General features: G+C 46.1%; 1 long non-coding RNA gene across 1 annotated transcript in view; it reads right to left on the bottom strand.

Annotated features, from left to right (window-relative positions):
- Window positions 1–20,077, bottom strand: part of LOC119952356 — a 95,564-nt gene that overhangs the window by 9,854 nt on the left and 65,633 nt on the right. The window lies entirely within an intron of this gene.

A 20,077-nucleotide genomic window follows, 5' to 3' on the forward strand; every position in this document is an offset into this window, starting at 1 on the left:
CATTTCCTCCAAACCAAATGTGTGTCTATGGGTACCCGCGTGGGTTCCAGTTTTGCCTGTCTCTTTATGAGGTATGTGGAACATTCCGAGACCGAGATCTCAAACCCAGCATCAAGCCCATGGTGTACAGCATCAAGCCCATGGTGTACAGCATCAAGCCCATGGTGTACAGCATCAAGCCCATGGTGTACAGCATCAAGCCCATGGTGTACAGCATCAAGCCCATGGTGTACAGCATCAAGCCCATGGTGTACAGCATCAAGCCCATGGTGTACAGCATCAAGCCCATGGTGTACAGCATCAAGCCCATGGTGTACAGCATCAAGCCCATGGTGTACAGCATCAAGCCCATGGTGTACAGCATCAAGCCCATGGTGTACAGCATCAAGCCCATGGTGTACAGCATCAAGCCCATGGTGTACAGCATCAAGCCCATGGTGTACAGCATCAAGCCCATGGTGTACAGCATCAAGCCCATGGTGTACAGCATCAAGCCCATGGTGTACAGAGCAGCATTGGTCCCCCGCCCCCCTGTATGCATCAGAAACATGGACAATGTACAGCAGACACCTCAAATCCCTGGAGTGACATCACCATTGCTGCCTCCGCAAAATCCTGCAAATCCACTTGCAGGGTAGGTGTACCAACATGAGCCTCCTCTCCCAGGCCAATATCCCCAATATCGAGGCACTGGTCATGCTCGGCCAGCTGTGATGGGCGGGTCACACTGTCCACATGCCTGACACAAGACTCACGAAACAAGTGCTTTCTTCCAAGCTCCGCAATGGCAGGCGATCATGAGGAGGGTAGAGGAAAAGCTGCAAGGACACTCTGAAAGCCTCCCTAAATAAATGCAACATCCCCATCGACACGTGGGAATCACTTGCCTTAGAATGCACAAACTGGAGAAAAAGCATTCGCGAAGGCGCCAATATCCTGGAGTGTCACAGGGTGGAGCATGCGGAGGCCAAGTGCAAACAGCGGAAGGAGAGCACAGAATCCAGAGCATCCCACCCCACCTCATGAAATGAAATGAAATTCGCTTATTGTCACGAGTAGGCTTCAATGAAGTTACTGTGAAAAGCCCCTAGTCACCACATTCCGGCGCCTGTTCGGGGAGGCTGTTACGGGAATTGAACCGTGCTGCTGGCCTGCCTTGGTCTGCTTTCAAAGCCAGTGATTTAGCCCTGTGCTAAACACCACCTGCCAAACCTGTGGCAGAGTCTGCAGATCCAGGCTTGGACAATTCCGTCACCGCAGAGCCCACATCTCCAGAGTGGAAGCAGGTCACCCTCGACCCTGAGGGACTGGCCAAAAAGGAGGAGAAGAAGGAACATTTCCTGTTCCAGTCCTACTCTAGCTCCATCCTACATCAATGATGCTATCATGTTTCCATTTGGACCTGGGAAAACTGATCACTGCTCTATCATAGAATCATAGATTTTACATTGCATAAAGAGGCCATTCAGCCCATCGAATCTGCACTCGCCAGTGGAAAAAGTACCCTACCTCCACCCTAACCCCGTAACCCAGTAACCCCACCTAATCTTTTTTGGACAGTAAGGGCAATTTAGCATGGCCAATCCACCTAACCTGCACATCTATGGACTGTGGGAGGAAACCGGAGCACCAGGAGGAAACCCATGCAGACACGGGGAGAACGTGCAGACTCCGCACAGACAGTGACCCAAGCCGGGAATCGAACCTGGGACCCTGGCGCTGTGATGCAACTGTGCTAACCACTGTGCTACAGTGCTGCCCATGTTATCACCTTCACATGCTCCTTCTCTGACACTTCCCTTCAATTCCTTGATTTCTCTATCGCCATTTCATGCAATAGATTGTCCACTGGTATCCATTACAGTCTTAAAAATGTTTTTTCCAATTAAGGGGCAATTTTGTGTGGCCAATCCACCAACCCTGCAAATCTTTGGGTTGTGGTGAGTCCTCAGCGCCGTGAGACAGCAGTGTTAACTATTGCGCCAACATGCCGCCCTCTAGTACCCGTTACAAGCCCACCGACACCCCTAGGGCAGCACAGTGGCGCAGTGGTTAGCAGTGCTGCTTCATTTTGCCGAGGTCCCCGGTTCGATCCCGGCCCTGGGTCACTGTCTGTGAGGAGTTTACACATTCTCCCCATGTCTTCATGGGTCTCACCCCCACAACCCAAAGATGTGCAGGATTGGCCATGCTAAATTGCCCCTTAATTGGAAAATGCAATTGGGTACTCTAAATTTAAAAAAAACAGGCCCACTGACCCCCACAGCTACCTCAACAACAACTCTTCACACCCCACACCCCACATCCTGTAAAGACTCCATTCCATTCCCCAGTTCCTTCACCTCTGTAGTTGACAAATGTGAAGTTATCCATTTTGGTAGGCATAACAGCAAAAGGGATTATTAGTTCAATGATAAAATATTAAAACATGCTGCTGTGCAGATGGACCTGGGTGTGCTAGTGCATGAGTCGCAAAACGTTGGTTTACAGGTACAACAGGTGATTACGAAGGCGAATGGAGTTTTGTCCTTCATTGCTAGAAGGATGGAGTTTAAGACTAGGGAGGTTATGCTGCAATTGTATGAGGTGTTAGTGAGGCCACACCTGGAGTATTGTGTTCAGTTTTGGTCTCCTTACCTGAGAAAGGATGTACTGGCGCTAGAGGGTGTGCAGAGGAGATTCACTGAGTTAATCCCAGAGCTGAAGGGGTTGGATTATGAGGAGAGGTTGAGTAGACTGGGACTGTACTCGTTGGAATTTAGAAGGATGCGGGGGGATCTTATAGAAACATTTAAAATTATGAAGGGAATTGATAGGATAAATGCGGGGAGATTGTTTCCACTGGCAGGTGAAAACAGAACTAGGGGGCATAGCCTCAAAATAAGGGGAAGTAGATTTAGGACTGAGTTCAGGAGGAACATCTTCACCCAAAGAGTTGTGAATCTATGGAATTCCTTGCCCAGTGAAGCAGTTGAGGCTCCTTCATTAAATGTTTTCAAGATAAAGATAGATAGTTTTTTGAAGAATAAAGGGATTAAGGGTTATGTGTTCAGGCAGGAAAGCGGAGCTGAGTCCACAAAAGATCAGCCATGATCTCATTGAATGGCGGAGCAGGCTCGAGGGGCCAGATGGCCGACTCCTGCTCCTGGTTCTTATGTTCTTATGTTCTCATGTAGCATCTGTTCTGATGATGCCACTTTCCAAACGGTGCTACTGACATGTCTTCATTCTTCATGGTTTCCCAACAACTGTGGTTGGCAGAGCTCTCAACCATGTCCAACCCATCTCCTGCACCTCTGCTCTCACCCCCTCTTCTCCCTCCCAGAACCAGGATAGGGTCCCCCTTGTCCTAATCTATCACCCCACCAGCCTCCGCTTTCAAACCACCTGCAGCATGATGCCACCACCAAACACATCTTCCCCTCACTCCCTTGTCGGCATTCCTCAGGGACCGTTCCCGTTGGGATAACCTTGCTTTCCTCCATCACCTCCAACATCTCACCCTCTTCCCATGGCACATTTACCTCCTCCCTGCTCACCATCACAGGCCCCAAACACTCTTTTCAAGTGAGGCAGTGCTTCATGTGCGCCTCCTTCAATCTGGTCTATTGCATTCGCTGCTCCCATTAGAACATAGAACATAGAACAGTACAGCACAGAACAGGCCCTTCGGCCCTCAATGTTGTGCCGAGCCATGATCACCCTACTCAAACCCACGTATCCACCCTAAACCCGTAACCCAACAACCCCCCCCCCCCCCAACCTTACTTTTATTAGGACACTACGGGCAATTTAGCATGGCCAATCCACCTAACCCGCACATCTTTGGACTGTGGGAGGAAACCGGAGCACCCGGAGGAAACCCACGCACACAGTGTGGTCTACTCTACATTGGAGAGACTAAACGCAGACTGGGTGACCGCTTTGCAGAACACCTCCGCCCCATCCACAAGCAGGACCCAGACCTTCCTGTCACCATTTCAAATCACCGTCCTGTTCTCACGTCCACACGTCCGTCCTCGGCCTGCTGCAATATTCCAGTGACGCCCAGCGCAAACTGGAGGAACAGCATCTCATCTTCCGATTAGGCACGTTACAGCCTTCTGGACTCAACATTGAGTTCCACAACTTCAGACTGTGATCTCTCTCCTCCACCTTCACCCCATTTTTATTTCTATCAATTTATTTTCACTTCTTCCATTGTTTTGTTTTTCTCTCATTATTGTCTCCCCTCCCCCCACCCCACCCCACTAAGGTCACCTGAAAGCTCGTATTTGAAACAAACCTGTTGGACTTTAACCTGGTGTTGTAAGACTTCTTACTGTGCTCACCCCAGTCCAACGCCGGCATCTCCACATCATGTTCCAAATCGCCCTTTACACGCTGCTTATCTTTGTCCTGCATTAACATATTCTGATCTCTATCAGCATCCTTCTTAGTCATTATCACCATTATTTACATCCCTTGATTGTTTTGTCCACAACATCTTTGTCAATCTCCACCTAATGCAGCTTTCCTTTCCAATCTTCCACGTCCCAACCCCCAACAGCAGTATAAATCTCATAAAGTGTCAACAAGACTTGAAACGTTAGCTTTGTTTCTGTTACAAACCCACACGGATCTAAGGGGGTAGGGATGATTATCTACCCTTTGGCTCGTGACGAATATGATTTCCCCAATAAGGGTTAACAATCTCTGACTATGTATAAATGGAGTCGGCCAGCAAGGCACTGACTGAGGAAGACCCAGTAGGGAACTACTGGAGCTGCATATGGTAGTTATTGTTAAATAAAGTAAGCTTTTGTTTCAACCTACTTGGTGTGGAATCATGGTCGTCCTTACAAAGGTTCCCTCTCCACAGAGGCTGCCAGACCCGCTGAGATTGTCCAGCATTTTCTATTTCTGTTTCAGATTCCAGCATCCGCAGTAATTTGCTTTTATCTCGGAAATATGCAGCCTGTTCAATCTTTCTTAGTTCAGCTCTTACAGTTTATGGAGTCTGTTGTCGCAAGGGGCCCTGGCAATTGAGTTTCGTTCATATATTCAGGTGGAAGGTGATTTTTGTCTTGGGCTTAGTGACACATACCAATTATTATCTCCACAAAATGCTACAATTTTGAGCTAAATGTCCGTTCAGAACAATATACTTGTAGATTGCACTTTTTATGACAAACACTGACGTTAGTAATAAAGTACAGATTCATTTTTGTCATCAGGCATTCATTTTGAATAAGCTGCTCTGTCATTTATGAAAAAATTAACATTACTGGTAGAAGGTTACTGCTGTGCTAATCCCATTGTAAAATGTGCAAAATGCTGTTAACAATGCTTGAACCACCTAAACATCGAGATTGCAGTTTGCCATTTGACAGCAGCTGAGCTGTAAAATTACTAACCCTCCAAATATCTGCTCCACAAATACCTAAAAATAATTTGAGGTTTATGCTGCTTAAAAATGCAATGTGTTATATTGCTTATTTTCAACTTTTCTCATACGACAACCCATGAAGGTATCTCTATAGCTTCCCTAGTTCTGTAACCTTCTCCACCTCAACAACCTTTTCAGATATCTGTGCCCCTCCAATTCTGGCTTCTTACACATCTGCCAATTTAATCACTCTGCAACTGGGGGCTTTCTGGAATTCCCTCCCTAAATCTCTCAGTGTCTGTCCCCCTCCCTCCTCCTTTATGACGCTCCGTAAAACCTACTTTAAAAATATATATATTTTAATTCATTTTTTAAAAATTATACATAAACAATAACTATAACAAATTCTTTCTAATAATAAAAATGCCCCCGCCCTTTAACAATGGGGATCAAATCTTTAAATTATAAAATAAATGGCCGCTATCTCAGGTAGAATCCATGAATTGAACCCTGCATGGTGTACGTAACTTTATCAAGATATAAAGATTCCAGAAGGTCTCCCAGCTATATTGAAGTACTGTGTGGAGACGATGATGTTCACCTCATTAGTATCAGCATATGAGCAATGAGTGAGGTGAAGGAGAGAACATCAGCCCCCGGCCCATCTTCAGCTTCGGAAAGTTAGACACCCCTATTATGGTACTGGGGGATAGGGATTTGTAGAATGGCCAAAATGGTGCTGAAGACAACCTTGGTAAGGCCACAATTGGAATACTGCACACAATTCTGGTCGCCACGTTACCAGAAGGATGTGGAGGCTTTGGAGAGGTTGCAGAGGAGGTTACCAGGATGTTGCCTGGTCTGGAGGGTGTTCGCTATGTGGAGAGGCTGAATAGACTCGGACTGTTGTCATTAGAACAACGGAGGTTGAGGGGTGACCTGATAGAGGTCTACAAGATTATGGGGCCATGGATACAGTGGATGGGCAGACACTCTTTCCCAGGGTGGAGGGATCAGTCACCAGGGGGCATAGGTTTAAGGTCCGTGGGGCAAAGTTGTGCGAGGCAGGTTTTTTGCACAGAGGGTGGTGAGGTCCTGGAATGCGTTGCCAAGGGAGGTTGTGGAAGCAGATACATTAACGGCGTTCAAAAGGCATCTTGACAAACACATGGATAGGATGGGTATAGAAGGTCCCGGCACTAGGGAGTACAGTGGGTTTGGCCAAGGGTGGTATTGTGACCCATACAGGCTTGGCGGGTTGAAGGGCCTGTTCCTGTGCTGTATTGTTCTTTGCTCTTCTTAAAATCCCACCAGTTTAGGACATGTCAGAACAAAAGAACATGATTGTCCTGGCCCATTGCACACTGTTCGCACTCATCTTTCACTTCCACTAACATCCTGCTCATCTTGCATTTGGTCAAATGGGCTCTCTGCACAACCTTCAGTTGTATTAATCCTAATTTAGCACAGGATGATGTTGCATTTATCCTCCGTAGAATCTGGCACCACAACCTTAAAACCTCTCCTAAACCTACCTCAGTGTCTCCACCCCACTCTCCTCTTAAACCTCTCAGTCTCGACCCCTCTCTCCTCCTAAACCTCTCAGTCTCGACCCCTCTCTCTTGCTACTTTTTGGACATCTGTCCTAATATCGCTTTGTGTGGCTTTGATGTTACGTTTTGTTTGATAGTGCTCCTGTAAAGTGCTTTTGGACTCTTCTATTCTTCTTCTTCGGTGGTCACTCGCTAAGGAGTCTGATTGTCCAGAAACTCTGTGTTATTGATCATGGGTTCTGTGGATCATTGTTTGATAAGCTCGGTCCTCGAGCCACATTTCCGACTGCACACTTGTCAGGTGTTTCCGGGAGGCGGGTTTGGTCCTTGGACTCGAGCTCGCTGGTATTCCTTTCTCAGGCTCCTTTTCCAGGCCTCCTCTTGAAGAATTGTGTCCCTTCAATCAGGAGGTTCCTCCACGTAGGTCTCATCTGAGCAAGGCTCTCCCAGGCATTGGTGTCTGTATTGCATTTCTTGAGGTAAGCGTTTTGGGTGTCTTTGAAGTGCTGACTTTGTCCTCCTCTTGCTTCTCTTGTTTGGAAGCCTACTTGAGCAGTCAAAGATTTGCTTTGGCAGTCGGAACTCTGACTTTCGCATTTTTGGTTGTTTGAGATTTCCACTTTCTTTTACAAAGAAAGAAACATAGAAATATTTATGGCGCAGAAGTAGCCATTTGACCTATCATGTCTGTACTAGACAAATTAAACAGCTTCAACCCACATTTTAGCTCTTAATCTGTATCCCAGTTGGTTATGGACCTCAAGTCCATATCCATTTTTAAAATTGTGAGTTCTGACTCGAGCACCTTTTCTGAAAGAGTTCCAGGTCCCACCATCCTTCGGGTGAAAGTTTTACTCCTCAGATCCCTAGTAACTTTTAAAAATTATTTTAAATCTATGCCCCCAATTATTGACCACTGTGCCAACAAAAATAAAGAGATGTTGCAGTGCCGAGCCACTGCTGCTTGACAATCTAGTTGGCTGCTGGCCAGGAGCCGAAGTGAAAACATGAGGGTCACATCCTTCAGCTAAACCTCTATGTTCCTGAGTTCCAATCCAAATCCCACAATTGGCAACTTCTATCACTTCCTCATCAGTATTGGGGACAATATCAATATTCGAGATAAGGTTTGGAGTAGATGATGAAGGAATAGAAGTTAGAGGGCGATGGGGACGGAGCGGTTAGGTTTGATTAGAATTATATGCTCGGTTACAGTGTTAGTAGTAATATGCTGATGAAGCCTGACTATTAAAATCAATCTCCCACTTGCATATTGACCCAGGAGTAAAAATCACAACACGTCCCCGCCCATGAGTGATGCCACAGGACATGAGGAGAATTCTGACCAATCATTTACCGAATGGAAACATTGCAGGAATGAGCTTGCTGCAGTTTCTGTCAGGAACATCTCCCCCGGGCAGCACTTTATTTTTACACTCGTTTCCAGTTTCTGCTTCCCGCAACTGACTCCACATCCAGTTTCCAATTGGCCAGTATACCAGCAGCTTGCCCACCCAGCCAGCACTCTTACAATTTTAAACCTTGATTAAAATCACCAGCAATAGCTTGTTGCTGAGTGAATGAACAGCTGTCTCTGTCACCAGCTGGACACCTTCGTTACCCTGAAGCAGTTTGAAAGATTTATTTTTAATTATTCATTCTGAGGAACTGAGCATTGTTGGCAAGGCTGGTTTTTATTGGCCCATCTACCCGCCACCCTGATAAAAGGGAAGACAGGTTGTCTTTTTGAATGACCGGTCACTGTTTGATACAACTCCGTTTCAGGGAGAAGTTATCCTATTTGGTAACAAGATTGCAGTCACATGTATGATTGCAGTCACATGTATGATTGCAGTCACATGTATGATTGCAGTCACATAAATGCTCAGATGGGCAAGGGGGTAGGTTTTCTTTCCGAAAGGCCATTAATGACCGAGCTGTATATTTTCAACAATCTTCATGGTCACGATAGCTGAGATCAGTTTGTAATTTTATATCCAGCTTTTTAAAATTGAATTCCAATTCTCAGACAGGTTTTTAAAAACAAATTTATAGTACCCAATTATTTTTTTCCCAATTTAGCCTGGTCAATCCACCGGGCCTGCATATCTTTGGGTTGTGGTAGTGAGATCCATGTACACACGGGGAGAATGTGCAAACTCTACACGGACAGTGATCCGGGGCTGGGATCAAACCCGGGTCCTCAGCGCCGCGAGGCAGCAGTGCTAACCACTGCACCACCGTGCTGCCCTCTTAGACAGGTTTGCTGAGATTGAAACTCTCATTTTCTGGATTAAACATACTGTTCAAAGTCTCAGGCAGTGGGAGCAAGTTTCACACTTGGGGAGGTGCGGATACCAGACTTTGGGCCTTCTTGCTGATGGTGAGCTTACAGACAGAGAACCTGGTTAAGGAAAGGGCTCGATATTCAAATTGGTGAGAACCTGATGCCCAAATAAGATTGGGATCCCAACCCTGCATTGCAAATGTGTCGCTTATGAGAAACTATTTTTCAGTATTTAGGAAGGACAGACATAAATGAAAAGGTGGTGGTGTGGCACTGCTGGTTAAAGAGGAAATTAATACAGTAGTGAAAAAGGATATTAGCTTTGACAATGTGGAATCTGTATGGGTATAGTTGAAAAATACCAAGGGGCAAAAAACATTAGTGGGTGTCATATATAGACCTCCAAACTGCACTGATGAGGTTGGGAAAGGCATTAAACATGAAATTAGTGATCCATGTAATAAGGGAATATCGGTGATCCTGAGTGATTTTAATCTTCACAAAGATTGGGCAAATCAAATTGGCCACAATGCCGTAGAGGAGGAATTACTGGAGTGTATACGGGATGGTTTTCTTGACCAATATGTGGAAGAACCAACTAGAGAGCAGGTCATCTTAGACTGGGTACTGTGTAATGAGAAGGGAATTATTGCCAATCTGGCTGTACGAGACCCCTTGGGGATGAGCGACCATAACATGATAGTATATTTTATCAAGATGGAGAGTGAAGTAGATGATTCAGAGACTAGGGTGCTGAATCATAATAAAAGGAACTGTGAGGATATGAGGTGTAAATTGGCCTTGATAGATTGGGGAGAGTTACTTAAAGGGATGACAGTGGATAGACAATGGCAAACATTCAAGGATCGCATGGGGGAACTACAGCAACTGTTTATTCCTGTCTGGCAGAAAAACAGAGGAGGTAAGAGGACCAATCCATGGCTTACAAAGGAAATTAGAAATAGTATCCGATACAAAGAAGAAACATACAGATTGGCCAAGAAAAATAATAGGTTTGATGATTGCGAGCAGGTTAGAATTCAGCAAAGAAGGATGAAGGGATTGATGAAGAAGGTGAAAGTACAGTACGAAAGGAAGCTTGCAGGGAACATAAAGACTGACACTAAGGGCGCGATTCTCCGCAAAGGCGGAGAGTCGTGAAGGCTGCCACGAAACCGGCCGTGTTTCACGGCAGCCTCCGCGCCCCCTCCCGGGACCGATTCTGCTCCCCGGTCGGGGCTAGCATCGCGGCCCCGTGAACTCCGGCATCGCGGGCTTAACGAATTTCGCTAAGCCCGCGCGCCAAAGTTAGCGACAGCTGACGCATATGATGACATCAGCCGCGCATGCGCGGATTGGACGACTCCAACCCATGCATGCGCGGATGACGTCATCCGCGCATATGCGTCAGACCCGCGCATGCGCGGTCCATAATGCCCCTCAGCCGCCCCGCGGACTTATCCTGTGGGGCGGCGGAGGGAGAAAGAGTGCGCAGGAATCGGACCCGCTGCCCGCGATCGGTGCCCACCAATTGCGGGCCCATGCCACCCTTGGCACGGCCGTGGTGTGGCCGTGCCAATCGGTGGCATGGTTGTGCAGAACGGCACTTTGCGGCCATTTTCACGAACTGGTATAGCAGGTGTATTAAAATTCGTAAAAAAACGGCGAGCAGCGATTCGTGTCGGGGGGCGGGCGTGGGGGGGGGGGAGAATAGCGGGAGGGCGTCAGACCAGCATCGCCGTAAAAATTTGCGCCGCCCGCTATTCTCCGCCCCGTCGTGAGTGCGGAGAATCGCGCCCTAAGAGTTTTTATAGATATGTGAAGAGAAAGAGATTGGTAAAGAGAAATGTAGGCCCCCTACAGACAGAAACAGGAGATGGCATAAGAAGGGACAAAGAAATGGCTGAGCATTTGAATATATACTTTGGTTCTGTCTTCACAAAAGAGGACACAAATCAGATACCAGAAATGTTGGAGAATGAAAGGTTTAGTGAGAGTGAAGAACTGAGGGAGATCAACATTAGTAGAGAAATGGTGCTGGGAAAACTGACGGGATTGAAGGCGGATAAATCCCCAGGTCCTGATAATCTGCATCCCAGAGTGCTTAAGGAGGTGGCTCTGGAAATAGTGGATGCATTGGTGATCATCTTCCGGGATTCTATAGACTCTGGAACTGTCCCTGCAGATTGGAGGGTAACTCACGTCACTCCGATATTCAAAAAGGGAGGTAGAGAGAAAGCAGGGAATTATAGACCAGTAAGCCTAACATCGGTAGTGGGGAAAATGCTTGAATCCATTATCAAGGACTTTATAGTGGAACATTTAGAAAGCAGTGGCAGGATCAGTCAGAGTCAGCATGGATTTATGAAGGGAAAATCATGCTTGACAAATCTATTGGAATTCTTTGAAGATGTAAGGGCGAGGAATGCCCTCCCTGCAACAGTAGTGGACTCGCCAACATTAGGGCATTTAAATGTTAATTGGATAACATATGGATGATAAGGGAATAGTGTAGATGGGCTTTAGAGTGGTTTGACAGGTCGGCACAACATTGAGGGGCCTGTACTGTGCTGTAATGTTCTATGTTCTATGTAACCAGTACAGTTGACAAGGGGGAGCCAGTCGATGTGGCATATTTGGACTTTCAGAAGGCGTTTGACAAAGTCCCGCATAAGAGATTATTGTGCAAAATTAAAGCACATGGGATTGTGGGAAATGTATTGAGGTGGATAGAAAACTGGTTGGCAGAGAGGAAACAAAGAGCCGGATTAATGGGTCCTTTTCAAATTGGCAGGCAGTAACTAGTGGGGTACCACAGGAATCGGTGCTGGGACCCCAGCTAGTCACAATATATATTAATGATTTGGATGAGGTAACAAAATGTAACATCTCAAAGTTTGCAGATGATACCAAGTTAGGTGAGAGGGTGATTTGTGACGAGGATACAGGGACCCTACAGCAAGATCTGGACAGGTGGGGTGAGTGGGCAAATCAATGGCAGATGCAGTATAATTTGGATAAGTGTGAGGTTATTCACTTTGGAAGCAAAAACAGGAAGGCAGATTACTACCTGAATGGTTGTAAATTGGGAGAGGGGAGTGTGCAGCGGGACCTGGGTGTCCTTGTGCACCAGTCGCTGAAGGTAAGCATGCAGGTATAGCAGGCGGTAAAGAACGCTAATGGTATCATAGAATTTACAGTGCAGAAGGAGGCCATCCGGCCCATCGAGTCCGCACCGGCTCCTGGAAAGAGCACCCTACTCAAGGTCAACACTTCTACCCTATCCCTATAACCCAGCAACCCCACCCCACACCAAGGGCAACTTTGGACACTAAGGGCAATTTATCATGGCCAATGCACCTAACCTGCACATCTTTGGACTGTGGGAGGAAACCGGAGCACCCGGAGGAAACCCACGCACACACGGGGAGGACGTGCAGACTCCGCACAGACAGTGACCCAAGCCAGGAATCGAACCTGGGACCCTGGAGCTGTGAAGCCATTGGCTATCCACAATGCTACCGTGCTGCCCTTTTTTTCTCTTTTTTTTTTGCACTTCTTTATGTTGGCTTTCATTGCGAGAGGTTTCGAGTATAGAAGCTGGGATGTGTTGTTGCAATTATACAGGGCCTTGGTGAGGCAACACCTGGAGTATTGTGTGCAGTTTTGGTCTCCTTCTCTGAGGAAGGATGTTCTTGCTCTTGAGGGAGTGCAGCGAAGGTTTACCAGACTGATTCCAGGAATTCCAGGAGAGATTGACTAGGATGGGATTGTTCTCACTGGAGTTCAGAAGAATGAGGGGGGATCTCATAGAGACTCATAAAAGTTTAACGGGACTAGACAGGGTAGATGCAGGGAAGATGTTACCAATGATGGGTGTGTCCAGAACCAGGGGTCACAGTCTGAGGATTCAGGGTAAACAATTTGGGACACAGATAAGGAGACATTTCTTCACCCAAAGAGTGGTGAGCCTGTGGAATTCATTACCACAGGAAGTAGTTGTTGCTAAAACTTTGAATATATTCAAGAGGTAGCTGGATATAGCATTTGGGAGAATGGAATCAAAGGCTATGGGGAGAAAGCAGGATTAGGCTATTGAGTTGGATGATCAGCCATGATGTTGATGAATGGCGTAGCAGGTTCGAAGGGCCGAAGGGCCTCCTCCTGCTCCTATCTTCTCTGTATGTATCTGTGTAAAATGTAGGATGTGAGCTCTGCATCTGGTTGGTGGCATCAAGCGTTACCAAGGGAGCTGCTGCAAAGAGAGACAGCAGCCATGACAGACCTGCCGCTGCCTTTCAGAAGAGAACAGGCACCCCCATCGGGGAGGGGGGCAGCCACATCCCTCAGCACAAAAAAAGAAAAATGGCGAAACAATGATCAAGGATCTCACAGCTCCTAAAATGTTTCACGTTAAAAATGCACTTTTATTTCTGCCCATTTAGAAGCTGACAGCTGTGCCCTAACGTGCACCACGAGTCTGCACCAGCCCTTGGAAAGAGCACCCGACTTAAGCCATCCTGTCCCTGTAGCCCAGCAACTCCACCTATCCTTTTGAAGGGGCAATTGTCACGGCCAATCCACCTAACCTGCACGTCTTTGGACTTTGGGAGGAAACCGGAGCACCCGGAGGAAACCCGCGCAGATATAGGGAGAACATGCAGACTCCACACAGTCACCCGAGGCCGGAACCCTGGAGCTTGAAGCAATCATACTAACCACTGTGAAAATTACCTTCTGGCCCTCTCCAGTCCATTAACAAGCTCCTCAAGGAGCTTAATTTTTAAAAGTTATTAATGAGATTGTGTGGGTGTTGCCAGTAATATCAGCATTTGTTGCCCATCCATAATTGACCTTGAAATTACTGAGTAGACCATTTCGGAGGGGAGTTAAAATCTACCACAATGCTCTGTGTCTGGAGTCACCTGGAGGTCAGATCAGATAAGGATGCCCCGAAAGGACATCAGTGAACCAATGGCCTTTACGACAATGGATGATAGTTTCATGGTGATCATTACTAAGATGAGCTTAATATTCCACATTTGATTAATTATTAATCAAATGTAAATTCCGCCAGTTGCCATCAGCCTGTTTCCCCAGTGCATTAGCGTGGGCCTTTTGATCACGAGTTCGGTGACATTTCCCCATCACCACCATTCCCCCGTAAAAGGCCGCTAGTTGGAGATGAGTGGTTTCCCAGGATCCTGCCCCCCCCCCTTGAAAATTGTGTTGTGTTCCGGAGGATGTGCAGGGTAGGTGAATTGGACATGCTAAATTGCCCCTTAATTGGAAAAAAATTTTAAATTAAAAAGAAACTTTCAAAAGGGAATTTATATGAAAACTTGAAAAGAGAAGAATTTCCAGGTGTATGTGGCTAAGAGCAGAGGGTGGGACTAATTAGATTGCTCTATCAAACGGCCAGAACATCTATGATTGACTTAATGGGCTCTTTCTGTACTTATAATAATAATAACCTTTATTGTCACAAGTAGGCTTACATTAACACTACAATGAAGTTACTGTGAAAAGCCCCTTGTCGCCACATTCCGGCGCCTGTTCAGGTACAGAGGGAGGATTCAGAATGTCCAATTCACCTAACAGCACGTCTTTCAGGACTTGTGGGAGGAAACCGGAGCACCTGGAGGAAACCCACACAGCGAATTGTCTGGATCTAGAATGCACTGCCCGAGTGTGGTGGAGACAGATTCACACAGCAAGTGGTTAGGATCTGGAATACACTCTGAGTATGGTGGAGACAGATTCACACAGCAAGTGGTTAGGATCTGGAATACACTCTGAGTATGGTGGAGACAGATTCACGCAGCGGATGGAGGATCTGGGATGCTCTGTTTGAGAGTGTGGTGGAGATAATTTCATACAGCAAGTGGCCGAAACTGTTCAATCTCTCATCATATAACAAAGCCCTCATCTCTGGAATCAATCTACTGAATCTCCTCTGAACTGCTTACGATGCCACCACATCTTTCCTCAAATAAGGGAACCAAAATTATGCACAATACTCCAGGTGCAGTCTCACCAATGCCTTGTACAGCTGCAACAACACTTCCTTATCTTTGTATTCTATTCCTTTAGCTATAAATGGCAACGTTCCATTCACTTTCTTTATTACCTGCTGTACCTGCATGCTCGTCTTCTGTGACTCATGAACGAGGACACCCAGATCCCTCTGCAATAGAGCACCCCGAAGTCTCTCCCCATTTAGATAATAAGTTGCCTTCCATTTTTCCAACCAAAATGGATGACCTCACATGATCCATGTTAAACTCCATCTGCCACATATTGGCCCACTCTCCTAGCCTATCTATATCCATTTGTAAGGTTCTTACTTCCTCATTGCAACTTACTGTCCCACCGATTTTTGTGTCATCTGCAAATTTGGCTATGGTACCTTCTATCCATGTCTCCAAGTCATTTATATAGATTGTAAATAGTTGGGACCCCCAAGGAGCAAACCCTGTGGCATCCCACTAGTTACATCTTGTCAACCAGGAAAAGATCCATTTACCCCGACTCTGCCTTCTGTCAGTCAGCCAGTCTTCTATCCAAGCTAATAAATTACCTCTAACCCCATGTGATCTCACCTTGTGTATTAACTTTTTCTGGGGCACCTTATCAAATACCTTCCGGAAGTCCACATATACTACATCTACAGGAGATCCATTATCCATTTGGCTTGTTACATCTTTGAAAAACTCTAGCAAATTTAAAAAATAAATAAATTTAGAGTACCCAATTATTTTTTTTTCCAATTAAGGGGCAATTTAGCGTGGCCAATCCACCTAACCTGCACATATTTTTTTTTAAATTAATGCAGAGAAGTGTGAAGTGATTCATTTTGGTAGGAAGAACATGGAGATCCAATATATAATAAAAGGTATAATTCTAAAGGGGTGCAGGAGCAAAGGGACCTGGGTGTATATGTACATAACTAATTGGAGATGGCAGGACAGGTTGAAAGAGTGATTCAGATGAACACACAAAATAGGAGCAGGGGTTGGCCATTTGGCTGTTGAGCGGCTGCACCATTTGATAAGATTACAGCTGATCGGTTTGTGTTTCAAGTTCTACATTCCCATCATATTGTAACCTCGGCTTTGGGAAGTTATATTAAACTAATAAAAAACACTGCCTCAGCCTCAGGTGTAGTATCATGTCCAGTTTGAGGCAGCACACTTTAGGAAGTCAGTGAAGGCTTTAGTGAGGGTGCAGGAACAATTCTGGAGAATGGTTCCAGAGTTGAGGAACCTCGGCTACAGAAATAAATCAGAGAGATTGGAACCGTTTCCCTTGGAGAAGAGAATGTTGAGAGGAGATTTGATAGAGATGTTCAAAATCATCAGTGGTCTGCACAGTCAAGGGACAAACTGTTCCCATTGGTTGAAGAATCAAGAACCAGAGGACACCAATTGGCAGAAGAAGCAATAGAGACCTTAGAACAAGCTACTTAAGATCTGAAATGTTCTGTCTGACAGTGTGGTGGAGCCAAATTCACACAGCGAGTGGTTAGGATCCGGAATGTACTGTCTGAGAGTGTGGTGGAGGCAGAGTCACACAGCGAGTGGTTAGGGTCTGGAATGCACTGTCTGAGAGTGTGGTGGGGACAGATTCACACAGCGAGTGGTTAGGATCTGGAATGTACTGTCTGAGAGTGTGGTGGAGGCAGAGTCACACAGCGAGTGGTTAGGATCTGGAATGTACTGTCTGAGAGTGTGGTGGAGGCAGAGTCACACAGCGAGTTGTTAGGATCTGGAATGTACTATCTGCGAGTGAGAGAGACAGATTCACACAGCGAGTGGTTAGGAATGCGCTGTCTGAGAGTGTGGTGGAGACAGATTCACACAGCGAGTGGTTAGGATCTGGAATGTACTATCTGCAAGTGAGAGAGACAGATTCACACAGCGAGTGGTTAGGATCTGGAATGCGCTGTCTGAGAGTGTGGTGGAGACAGATTCACACAGCGAGTGGTTAGGGTCTGGAATGTACTATCTGCGAGTGTGGTGGAGACAGATTCACACAGCGAGTGGTTAGGATCTGGAATGTACTGTCTGAGAGTGTGGTGGAGGCAGATTCACACAGCGAGTGGTTAGGATCCGGAATGTACTGTCTGAGAGTGTAGTGGAGACAGATTCAATCCACGCTTTCAGGAGGAAATTGGATCATTAGCTGCATAAGGAGAATGTGTGGGGTTAGCAGAAAGACAGCCAGGGAGTGGCACTGGGTGAATTGTTCCTTCAGGGGTCCAGCACAGACGTGACTGGCTGAAAAGTCTCTGTTTCTTCTGTAACCATTCTTTAATTCTAATAGCACTTTTGTCAGGTCCCAAAATGTTTCACAATTCATTAAATACTTTTAAATTTCAATCACTGTCATAATGTAGAAAATGCAGTTGTCAATCTGCAAACAGCAAGGTCCCACCATTAGCAATGAGATAAAGAGCCTGTTAATCTGCTTCAGTGATGTTAACTGAGGGAGAAATATTTGCCAAAGGACTGGCTCCTCCACTGCTGATCGCAGTGGTGCCCTGAACGCGCACATGGGGCATTGGTTGATCTGCGCCAAATGAAAGATGCCTCACTCGCATACGGGGGTGTCAATTTTGGGCATGATTCCCAATTTGATCAATAAACTGGGAGAGGTTATAGAACAAACGAACTTTCTTTGGAATGAATTACAAAAAATCTGGCAAGTTCTGTAACAATCGGAGCAGCCAGTTATCAGTCAGGTCGGAATTGTGTTGGGAGAGTGCTTGACGCTGGCCCAGAATACATTCCCAGGCAGGCTGGAATAGAACAGCAAGATCCCACCTTTGACTTGCTGCGCTGACAGATCCCGTCAGATGTGACAGTGGATCCCTGGCAATATTAACAGATCTGAATTGAAACTATCACAGGGGAAAGAGATCTCAGGACAGGGAAATAAAGGGATAAAAAACTTGGTCTGGACATTTCTTTTGTTGCATGTTTTCGACGTCTAATCACAATGTTCATTGTGACAGATTGGACCCTCCTGATTCCAGCTTTGAGATCATTTCAAATGTTCCCGACATTTTTGTTTACCGCGATTTGGAAACGAAAGGGTTCCGTTTTCCAACCCGCAGATGCCTGGAACCCTTGCCTAACGGAGCAGAAAAGATCCATTTGAAGAAGAACAGGAAGTGAAGAGAGCGGCAAAGTGGCAGATGTCGAGCAAGGAATGTGGAGGAACTGCTTTGATATCTGCTTCCGATGAAGAAATAAGTGGCATTCGTTTTCGTAGTTTGCACATATTCAAACTGGAATTAAATATATATTTAAAAATCTACAATTGATTGGATAGAAATTTGCTCTGGCTGCCAATCCTGGAATTTCCCAGATCGGTCCAATTTTTTTTTTTGGGGGTGGGGTGGGGTTACACTGGGGTAGAGTCTGGCCAGGGACCCTGGCCAGGACCCCCCCCCCCCCTCCCCTCCCTGGTTGTCCCAAGCATTTAGTTCAGATTGGTGCTGTGTGTCTGTGGGTAACGGATACAGCACCTTGTTTTAATCCCAGTCTATCACTGACCCGTGATATAAACCCGGCTGGAACGGCTTTACAAACTGGCCTTAACTGTGATTTTTAAACGGTTAAACTATTTAACACACATTTGGTACATTTCAGGCCGGGTGATGTCTAAAGAATGGGATGAAATCCAATAACATCTTCTGTAGAAAATAGTCAGATGGAGCGGCTTGACCATTCCATTTGTGACAGTTTATTATTCTTTAGTTTGATTTTAATTCCTTCAAATCAGATTTATGTTTCTCTATGAAACAGATTTTTGTAAAGGTATAAACCGCGGGCATTCTGCACATTTTACTGTCATCAGTGGAAATATAAAGATGGAAAGATCCAAACACATTCCCATTCTCCTGCTCTCTCCCTCTCCAGACTAACTGCTTTCGGCCGCATTTTCTCCTGGATTCGCCCTTCACTGAAAACTGAGAAATTGGAATAGATTCTGGTTACCGTTTGGAAGCGAGACTTTGCAGAATCGGTTCCAAAGGCTCCATTTCACCGAGTCACCGCTCTGAGGGCGGCCGGGGAGAAAGCAGAGACATTGGGGAATATATTCTCCTTTCGCCGCAGAGAGTGGCCAGGCTCCTGGGCATTCTGTCCTCACAGGGTGCAATGCCGGAAAGCAGCGAATATCTTCACCTTCCCATTGCCCCAGCGCCTGCCCCAGGTCCTGAACACTCAACATCCACAATCTGGGCAAAGTGGGGGGAACAGGTCCAGCCAGTGGCTATGGGACTACAATCAGCATCAATGGCTGGTTAATAAAGAGGCGACAGCTCCACAAATCTCCAGCAGCCCATCCAGAATAGTCCCTGCATGTTAAAGATACTTTGACAAATATCGTGTCAGACACGAACTATTTTGTTTCGAATAAAATGGAGTTGAAAATAATCTTTATCCCGGAGCCACTGATCGAGAACTGAGATCGAATATTGAAATGGGTTTATTTAAAAAGATAACATGCCATGTTTTCGATATTTCAGTATTTGTTTAAGCTTTAATTTAATTAAAGATATTATCGAACTCATCCACCATTCTGATCGTCGGGACTTTATCCCGTGGATCGAGTGTGGATCAACATTTCAAAAAACCTTGGGGAGTCGGACCTTGACCAGAATTAAAGGCGGCAGTTTTTTTTCCCAATTCAGGATACATTTCCCCGTCCAGCTTTTTAAACTTTACGGAGAGCCCCTTCAAACATCGCAGAGATTTCACACCAACATCGAATCATTTCAAACTGCTCCCAAAATGGGAGAACTCGCTCAATAATAACGAGAAGGGGTTTCAGTGTTAAACTGGGCTGCACAATGTGCCG

This window comes from Scyliorhinus canicula, chromosome 17, assembly GCF_902713615.1.
Source record: "Scyliorhinus canicula chromosome 17, sScyCan1.1, whole genome shotgun sequence".
Classification (NCBI taxonomy): Eukaryota; Metazoa; Chordata; class Chondrichthyes; order Carcharhiniformes; family Scyliorhinidae; genus Scyliorhinus; species Scyliorhinus canicula.